We start from the raw sequence: 9,495 nt of genomic DNA on the forward strand, positions 1-9,495 counted from the left end.
GGCCTGCCTGGGTGATTGCTACCATGGGCACCGGGACACCTGGAAGGAAATGCTGGCTCAGCCCGTGCAGCGGAGGGCAGCTCAGGAAGGGCTCCCCAGAGAAGGACACCTCCTTCTGAAAGAGAAACTCCCCCAGGCTTGGATGGAGTTCCAGGGTGACCCAGAGCAAAAGACAGGAAAAGGCAAGATCCCAAGCTGTTGAAAGGGGGAGGCCGGAATTAGGAAGCAGCCGCAGGGGTGAGGCAGGCGAGGCTGGAGCATGGAGACAATGGAGGCTGTGGCTGGGATGGGCCAGACGGCCCTGCAGGGGCCAGTGAGGAGGCGGTGACAGGGCCCAAGGGAGAACTCAGAAGAGTAGGTCTTACAGAGTGTGCGGGGAAGGGGCTTCTGCACATGGCTTGGATTCGAGAAGCAAGTAGGTTCGAGAAGCCCTCAGCAAAGCCTGCTGCTCCCACAGGCATTTCAGAAACCGAGGGGAAACCGCCGGGTGCTGTGGTAAGGGGCACTGCAGGCATCGCTGGTGGGGGCCTGGGAGGTGAGCGGTGTCCTGCCCCGCGGCAAGATGTCCTGCTTCCTGCACAGGCTGCAAATATGCCACTGGCCACTCAGACGGGCCGGGGGTTCCCAACCGGGGGTGATTTTGCCACTTGGAGGAACTTTGGCAACGTGTAGGGACATTTCTAATGATCACAACCTGGGGTGCGGGTGCTACCAGCATGTAGCAGGTGGAGGCCAGAGATGCTGCCCCACATCCTACGGTGTGGCAGCCTGTCCCCAGTGTCCCGCTGTAGGTGAAAACCCTGTTAGTATTGATCAGAGTCTGGAAGCTCCTTCCACTTTCCAACACAGAATTTCCTAGGGATGCAACACGCATAAAAACCTAGCGGGGGTGGAACCTTGTCTCATCTGGAAATTCGTCAAGCATTGCTCCCCGGTTTGAAGAAGCGCGTCCCTAAGGTGACACCGTGGGTTCAGCAGCATCCGAGCCCGGGAGAAGGCGCCAATCCCCGTCTGTGTCAGCCGCAACTACGGCCGCGAAGATTCTGCACCACCAGCAGCACTGGCGTCCTCTGGAGACAGTACCCAAGCATTTTCCAAAATCGAATACACATTATGAAGTTATTCATTACTTGCCTTTTGTTTCTCCCTTGCTTTAAAGTTAGAACATGATACTGATTTTTTTTAACTTATGAAGGTAAGTTATAAGTTATATTATGAAGGTAAGGTAATAGATTATAGTATGAATTTTATTTTGGCAAGAAGACATTATAAGATTCTTTACAGAAGGGGCCGTGAGTCTGATTGGATTGACCAGATCTAGGTGCTCATGGGAGGTGGGGGATGGGGAAGAGATGAGGTGAGACCCTAAGCCCCATCTCCTCCAGACAATGCGCCCCGTTCCTATCCCACAGCCCGGCCCAGGCTTAGCTGGGCTAACTGGTGCCCCCACCCAAGGGCAGGCTGGAGCCAACTGAGGCCCTGAAAACCCTCGCTCCACACTCCTCTCTCCTGTAAGATGAGCCCCAATAAAACACACCATCTTCCTCTTGGAAAAAAGTTCCAATAGATGTCAGGGCCCTTGGCAATGGTCCCACATGGACCAGAGGCTCCCAGCCACACTGGTGGCTCGTGTCACCTCAGGAGCAGCAGGGACAGATTCAGTCTCTCTTCCAGCAGAGATGTCAGCCCAGCCCACCCAGAGTGGCTGGTGCCTTGTGCCCGGAGGTGGTCGGTCCCAGGAGGGTGCCCAGGGGCTGAGGGTGGGGACACCCCTCTGACACTGAGATTGCTTCTCCTCAGACCCTTCTGGGGGCACCCAGGACCCTGCAGGAAATGGGACTCCATTTCCCCAGAGTGGCTCACACCCACGACCCCAGGTGGTCAGAGCCCCCTGTTCTCTCCACTAGCCCTGGCGTCAGTCAGCGCAGGGGGGCATCCCCACAGGAGGGGGATCTAGATGTGTGGGGAGGAGGCAGCCAAAGAGCTGTCCCATCTAGGGCGTCATGTTCAGCTCTGTGTGCTCCCCCAATGATGGTCCCCAAGCCACCCACAGGACTAAAGACCGTGCCCACCCATGGAATGACCTCGGGCAGCATCCCAGGAGCCAATGCATTCTCAAATGCAAGCAGTGTCAGGTGATGTGCCGTCGCGTCTTTACATTAAAAGTGTGAGTTTGTTCGAAGTACACGCCTAGGTTGCCCCAATTTTTTGCAACTGCTATTGACATTTCTTGGTGTTTTGAGACACCGGGGCCTCGGAGGGGCCTGCCTGGGCACCCGCTCCACTCCAGTGGCACCCACTCCACCGCCCGCGCCTTTCCCAGGCGCACTGCCTCCCTGCCTACTGGGCAGGTTGGGAGGCTGGGCCCGCGGGGCCTGCAGAGACCCTGCCCACCGGGGCCATGGTCGGCCTGTCAGGGCGGCTCCACTGAGCTGTGAGAAAGGCCGGGGCCCATCAGATAAGGCTCTGAGCCCTCCCCACGACACCGCCACCACAGGCAGCTCTACTGCCTCCAGACCCTCCCCGGCCCCGCCCCAGGCAGGTGTGCTGCGCGGAATGAATTTCACTGCAAGATCTCTCTGGTTTCACTATGAGTTTCCTGACCCAGGCCAGCACCCACAGGCCCGGGGGCCTCCCCTGCCTCTCTCAGGCCAGGAGGCAAGCTTCCCCAGCCAGGCAGCAGCAGTAGGGAGCCTGGGCAGCCCTTGGGAAGGACTTCCCTACCTCCCAGATGACTCCAGTGGTCCCAGGAGAAGGTTGGCCCTGGTGCCAGGAAGCCTGTCCTGCCCTCTCCAACCCCGTAGGACCGGGTCCAGCAGAGACCTAAGTTGCTTGACATCAGAGAGAGGCAGGCCACCAGGGTTCAAAACAGGGATGGGGAAGCTGCCCTCTGGTGGCACCTTTTGGAATAGCAGGTGTCATTGAGTGAAGGCCAGGGCCAGAGGGGTGCCCAGCAAGACAGGTCTGGGACCGCTAGGAGGGAGAGGAGAGCCTGGACCCAGAGCAGAGGCCCAAGCCCCAACTTTTCATGTTTCCAGCTGTCCCTGTTCCCACAGCGCCCCGGCCACCACCAACAGGAGCTACACAAGGGTGGCGCAGGAAGGCGCAAGAGTCCCGGACTCTCCCAAAAGTCACCCCTCCCCTCCAGTTCTCTCTTCTGACCAGTGGGCCCAGGAACCCCAGGTCCTACGGGGTTGGAGAGGGCAGGACAGGCTTCCCCCAAGACAGCTGTGCGCACTGAGGGCTCATGAGCCCCCCTCACTCCCTCAACCTCACAGATGTTAAATGACTCATTAGTTAAATGGTCTCCCTGTCAAGATATCACTGGGAAGGGTTGGCCCTCACCCCCGCCCCCCCCCCCCCCCCCCCCCCCCCCCCCCCCCCCCCCCCGGCGTGGCTGCACTGAGCCAGGACAGTCGAGGATGGGGAAGGGGACTAGATTTGCACTCTGAGCAATCCTGGGGTAACAAAGAAGCTGTTGTCAGCCCCAAGGAAAGGGTGGGTGGCAGAGAGTATCAGGTGCCTGGGGTGTGTGGTATGGAGTGATGAAGACCCCTCCCCCCTCCCAGGTGCAGGCAGTCTGAGCTCTGGGGGTGGAGACAGGAAGGAGTAGAGTAGGTAAGGACCCTATGGGGCAACACACACCCCACCCAGCAGATCCTGTCCCACCCAGGGACTGCCTAGGACATGTTTAATGCCTATTCTTGTGAAAGTGAATGGAACCTACATACAAAAAAAAATTACACAACTCATCAGCATTCTGGTTGACGAGTTTCACTAATTGAACATGCTTCTATAACCAGCATCCAGAAAAGGAGAACATGACCAGCACCCCAGAGCCCCCCTCCTACCCCTCTCCTGTCCTTACCTCCCAGGGCAACCTCTATCTTAACTTCTAGCATCACACATTAATTTTGCCTGGTTTAGGACTTCATGTAAATGGAATCACCCCAGAATATAATACCACATTCACCTTCTTTTGCTCAATGTTGTGTTTATGAGATTTGTGTATGTTGTAGCTTGGTAGCAATTCGTTTATTTGTTTATTTGTTCAGTGCCCATTTCCTTTGTTTATTTCCTCCAGGATCTGAATATACTCTGATGTATTCATTCTACAGATAATGGTTATATAGGTTTCCAGTTTGGGGATACTATGAAGAGCACAATACTGTAGATGTCTTTTAGTGCATTTGTACATCATTTCTGCTGGGTATATACCTGGGAGTGCACCTCAGCCCAGGCCCTCCAGAAACAGTCTGAGGACAAAGCTTAGGTGGTCCTTCTTACTTAGGGGGTGCAATCACAGGAAATCAGGAGGGAGAGAGGAAAAGAGAGAGGAAGGCAAGAGAGCCAATCTGAGGATGAGTTTCTGAGTTGGCCACCACTTGGCACCAGAAGCATCTGATTGCTGGGCCCATGGGACCCTCTTTAGGATTTGATTTGTGGCAGACCATCTGGGATGAGGAATGGGAAGAATCTGTCCACTGGCTCCCATCTGTCATCATCAGTGAGTAAGTCCAAGTGCGTTAACCCCCTGGCACTTTGGTTACAAGTGTGTGGGTGCCAGGTTGTTTCTTCATTACCTCACACCTCAGGGGTATCAGGGAAGTCCCAGGGGGTAATGGGAAGAGCCAGAAGGTTGCACTTGAAGTGGGAACAAAAGTAAGCAAGGTGAGGCCAGAGGATCTGAGGTGGTACCCAACAGGTATTTGATACAGAATGGAGATGCTGAGCCAGGGGCACTTGGAGATGCAGCCGGATGGCCTGCCAAATGGGAGGGACCAGTGCACACTTCCTCCAGCACAAGAGCCCCCATTCCTCCCCCCCCCCCCCGCCTCATCAGCACTGGTGGTTAATTCTAAGCTCTCTGGTGAATGTGCAGTAGTATCTCATTCTAGTTTTAAGTGGCATTTCCCTGATGACTAATAAGGTTGAACACCTGTTCAGTTTACCAACCATTTGGATATCCTTTTGTGAAGCTCCTATTTAAAGTCTTCTCCCTACTGATTTGTAGTAGCTTTCGTATTTTTTTAGATAAAAGGTCTTTATCAGATATATGTTTTGAAATAACTTCTCTCACATGTAGCTTATTTGTCCCCTTTCTTAATTATGCTTTTACTTGAGAGAGAGCAAGAGAATGCATTTGCACATGTGCAAGTGGTGATGGCAGAGGGGAGGGCCAGAGGAAGAGAGAGAGAATCTTAAGCAGGTTCCATGCCCAGCACGGAGTCCAACAAGAAGCTGGATCTCACAACCCTGAGATCATGACCTGAGCAGAACCCGAGGATCAGACATTTAACCGACCCAGGCACCCCTTAATCATGCCTTTTGAGTAACAGAAGTTTCTAATTCTAATGGAGTCCAATTTGTCATCTTTTTTTTTTTTTTTTTTACCAATAGTGCTTTCTGTGTCTTTTTTTTTTTTAATGTTTTTATTTTATTTTATTTTTAGGAGAGAGAGAGAGACAACATGAGCAGGGGAGGATCAGAGAGAGAGGGAGGCACAGGCTGAAACAGGCTCCAGGCTCTGAGCTGGCAGTCAGCCCAGAGCCCGATGCGGGGCTCGAACCCACGAACTGCGAGATCATGACCCAAGCGAAAGTCGGACGCTTAACCGACTAAGCCACCCAGGCGCCCCTCTGTGTCTTGTTTAAAGTGAAATCTATTCTCTCCCCTAAGTCTTCTTCTAGCTGCTTTGCTGTTCTATCCCTCACACATACATTTCCCATTCACATCCATGGACTTGGTTTTAGAATACAGTATAGCGATGAAGAGTATTTTTTTCAATATGGATACTCAGTTGACCCAGCACCATTTATTGAAAAGTCTGTGCTTTCTCCACTGCTCTGCGATGTCAACTTTACGGTGATACACCAGGGGCCCATAGATGGACGGGCTTATCTCAGCAGTTTCTGTTTGTTCCATCAGGTAATTTGTTTACCTGTGTACTAATACTACATTGTTTTCAGCTGGAGCAAATCTTCCAACATTGTTCTTCTTCATATTTATTTTATTTTATTTTATTATAAATGTTTATTCCCTTTTGAGAGAGACGGCATGAACGGGGAGAGCCAGAAAGAGGGGGCAGAGGATCCTAAGCAGGCTCTGAGCTGATAGCAGCCAGCCTGATGCAGGGCTTGAATTCACAAACTGTGAGATCATGACCAGAGCTGAAGTCAGACACTCAACCGACTGAGCCATTCAGGCACCTCTCCTTAGTATATATTTTAGAATCAGCTTGTCAAATTTCACCACCACCCACCCCCTCAAAAAAATCCAAGCAAACAAAAACAAAAACACCTTGGGGTTAATGTAAGTGCTTTGGATCTTTATATCAATTCTACAGATCAACTTGAAGAAAACCAACATCCTAAATTCTAATCCATGAACAGAGTATACTCCTCAATAAATTTATCTCTTTTACAATTTCTCTCAGCAATATTTTATAGTTTTCTGTATAGAAATTGTACACATAATGCACCAGATTTACTTTTAGGTATTTGGTCTTTATGCTATTATGAATTTACCATCTAATTGTTGCTGGTACATAGAAATACAATTAGTTTTTATATATTGAACTAGTATCCAGTGACTTTACTAAATTAACTAATTAATTTTTAATTTATTTATATATATTTTTTCTTTTACCCAATGTATCATATATATTATGTCTTCCTTTCCTATCTTCATACCTTTTTCTTTCTTTCTGGATTAGTTTCTTTCACTTAGTAACATTCATTTATGTTTTTTCTATGTTTCATAGTTTAATAGCTCATTTCTTTTTAGCTCTGTATATTATTCTACTGGTGGGTGGATGTACCACAATGTATTGATCCATTCACCCAGGATCAATATGAAGGTCATCCTGGTTACTTCCAAATTTTGGCACTTAAGAATATAGCTGTTATAAACATCCATGCACAGGTTTTTGTGGGGATATAAGTTTGTAATTCCTTTGGGTAAATACCAAGGAGTATGATTGCTAGATCACATGCTAAAAATATGTTTTGTAAAAGTCTGCCGAACTGTCTTCCAGAGTGGCTATAGCACTTTCCATTCTCACAAGCAACAAATAAGTAAGTGTTCCTCTTGTTTGACATTCTCACAGCTATTTAGTGTCGTCGTTGTTTTAGATTTTGGTCAACTAAAAGGTGAGCCTTCTTGCCTCTTTTTCTTGCCTTATTGCACGAGCTAGGCCCTCTAGCACAGTGCTGTACAGAACTGATGAGTGCTAGCATTCTTCCACATTTCCAGTCTCACTGGAAAAGCATTCAACATTTAACCATTTAACGTGATGTTAGTTGTAAGGTTGAGGTTTTGTTTGTCTGTCTGCTTCTTGGAGGGCTCTGGGTTTGGGGTAGAAACTTTTACCAGATTAAGTAAATTCTCTTCTGTTTATAATTTGCTACGATGTTTTTGTTTGTTTAAATCATGGATGACTGTTTTCTGAATCTCTTGAGAAGACCTCATGGTTTTCTTTGTTTTTCTCCGTTAATGTGGGAAATTACTGACACTTTGGGATGTACACCAATCTCTCCACCTTTTTATTTGTGTTTGGGCTGGCGATTCTCGTTCGATTCCACTAGAATGTTCTCTTGAACTGTGGGTCTGGACAATAACATGCAAATTCCACCCTACCGGTACCCTAGAGTCACTCTTTCTCTTCAAACACATAGTCCACATTTCAGGACCCTGCTCCAGGCTCCTGGGTGAGGCTCAGGTCAACCCCTGAGTGCGCTAGCCCGGGCTGGACCTTCTTCCAGCAGACCCTGGGGTTGCAAAGGCAACTGGGTGGGGAGGGTCAAACCAGCAGGTTGACACCCCAGCCTCCCATGCTACTCCACTACATCCAGGAGTCTTCTGAGCCCCTGTGGCCGCCCCCACCCCGCCCCCTGCGCAAGGCTCCTTTAAGAAAGCCGGCTGCTGAACGCGTCTCTCGGGCGGGAGGCAGAGGGCGCCAAGAATGCGGGACTCCGACGGTAGCGATGGCTGAAGCTTCGCCGGTGGCCTCCCGTTCCGCGTCCCCCAACACTCCACCCAGGGTCCTCGCAGATCCCCGCCCCTAGCTTCGAAGGCCCCTCCTCCGCGGCCAAACGCCCTGCACCTCCACGCTCGCACCTCGTTGCTCCGCGCGCAGCCCAAACCCCGGCCCCGCCCCAGCCTGGCGCTGCCGGGCGGCCGTCGGACCCGGGCGCACCCAGCCCCCGCAAGCCCCGGGGCCGCGGGCGGGGGGGAAGGACGGGGCGCCCGGCGCGACCTCATCCACATGCAGGGGACGGCGCGGCGCGGCGGCCGCCAGGAAAGGACAAAGGCTGTTCCGCCGCCGGCCGCACAGTGCCAGGCTCGCCCCGCCCGCCGCCCTGGTGGCCCCCGACTCGGCCCCCCTTCCGTCTGCCCCGCGGGTCGGGGCTGCACAGTCCGGACAGCTTCCGGGAGGAGGCAGCCTCTTGGGGACCCTGCACGCCCGACCTCCTCCACGAACTCAGGAGCCACAGCCCCCTTCTCCGTGTCTCCCGGCCAGTTGAGGTGGCCCCGTCTCCCTGAGCGGGGCTGGACAGCGGGGGCCCTTCCATCGCCAAAGACCTGAGTTCTAGCCCACCGAGCCTCCACTCTCACCTGTGACCAGAAATCTGCTGATGGAACCCGACAGACACAGCCCGGAGCCCAGCTGGGCGGGGCGGGGGCGGGGAGGTGGGGAGGTTAGGGCAGAGCCTCTTCCAAGATTCCCTCAAGGCTCTGGATGAGGGTGAGAGGCCAGACTTTTAATGGTGGGTGCTTAGGGTCTCCTGACCCTCCGAGGGCTTCCTGGACGCAGCCCCCCACCCCCCACCCCCAGCTGTATCTCATACCCCGCCATCACTACCTGGAAGCCATGCAAGCATCAGAAAGGCTTTGCATCTGGGCCCTGCCTCTTGCTCTGTGATGCTTCTGACGCATCTCTGGGCCTCAACTTCCACCTGTAAAATGGACCCAACCTCCACCCTTCTCCCTGGAGGCGGGCACTCGGGGTCTGTGCCAGGATTCAAGGAGTACGGAGACGCTGGCACACAGAGGGTCCCGGTGAACACACAACTATTATTTTTGCCAGCGCCCTCAGTCTCGCTGAGGGCAGGGACAGTTTTGCCTTTGAGCTCTGCTCCCCCACTCTCACCCCACGACTGGATGTAACTCCGACAGTGGGAGGGCCTCTTCCTTCGTTCAACTGGAAAGTTCTTCCCAGGTCTGCTCCAAGTCCTCTCCTTCCTTCCCAGGCGGGGGGTGGGGGCAGTTCCCTTTAAGGAAGGTGGGGGAGGGGGCTGCCGACCGGTCCTCCTTCCGCCCCTCCTTGGCCCCCGCAGCCGGGGGCCCAGGGCCCGGGCCCCGCGCCAGCGCATGCGCCCGCCTGTGGGCGCTGTCCGGGCTGCGAAGGCGGAGAGCTCACGGACAGACGGACGGACCGACGGACTGGCTGCCGGTCGGACACACTGGGCAGCGCAGGGAGCGGGGACGCGGCGG

The sequence above is a fragment of the Hyaena hyaena genome, unplaced genomic scaffold (assembly GCF_003009895.1).
Source record: "Hyaena hyaena isolate Hyena2069 unplaced genomic scaffold, ASM300989v1 scaffold_61, whole genome shotgun sequence".
Classification (NCBI taxonomy): Eukaryota; Metazoa; Chordata; class Mammalia; order Carnivora; family Hyaenidae; genus Hyaena; species Hyaena hyaena.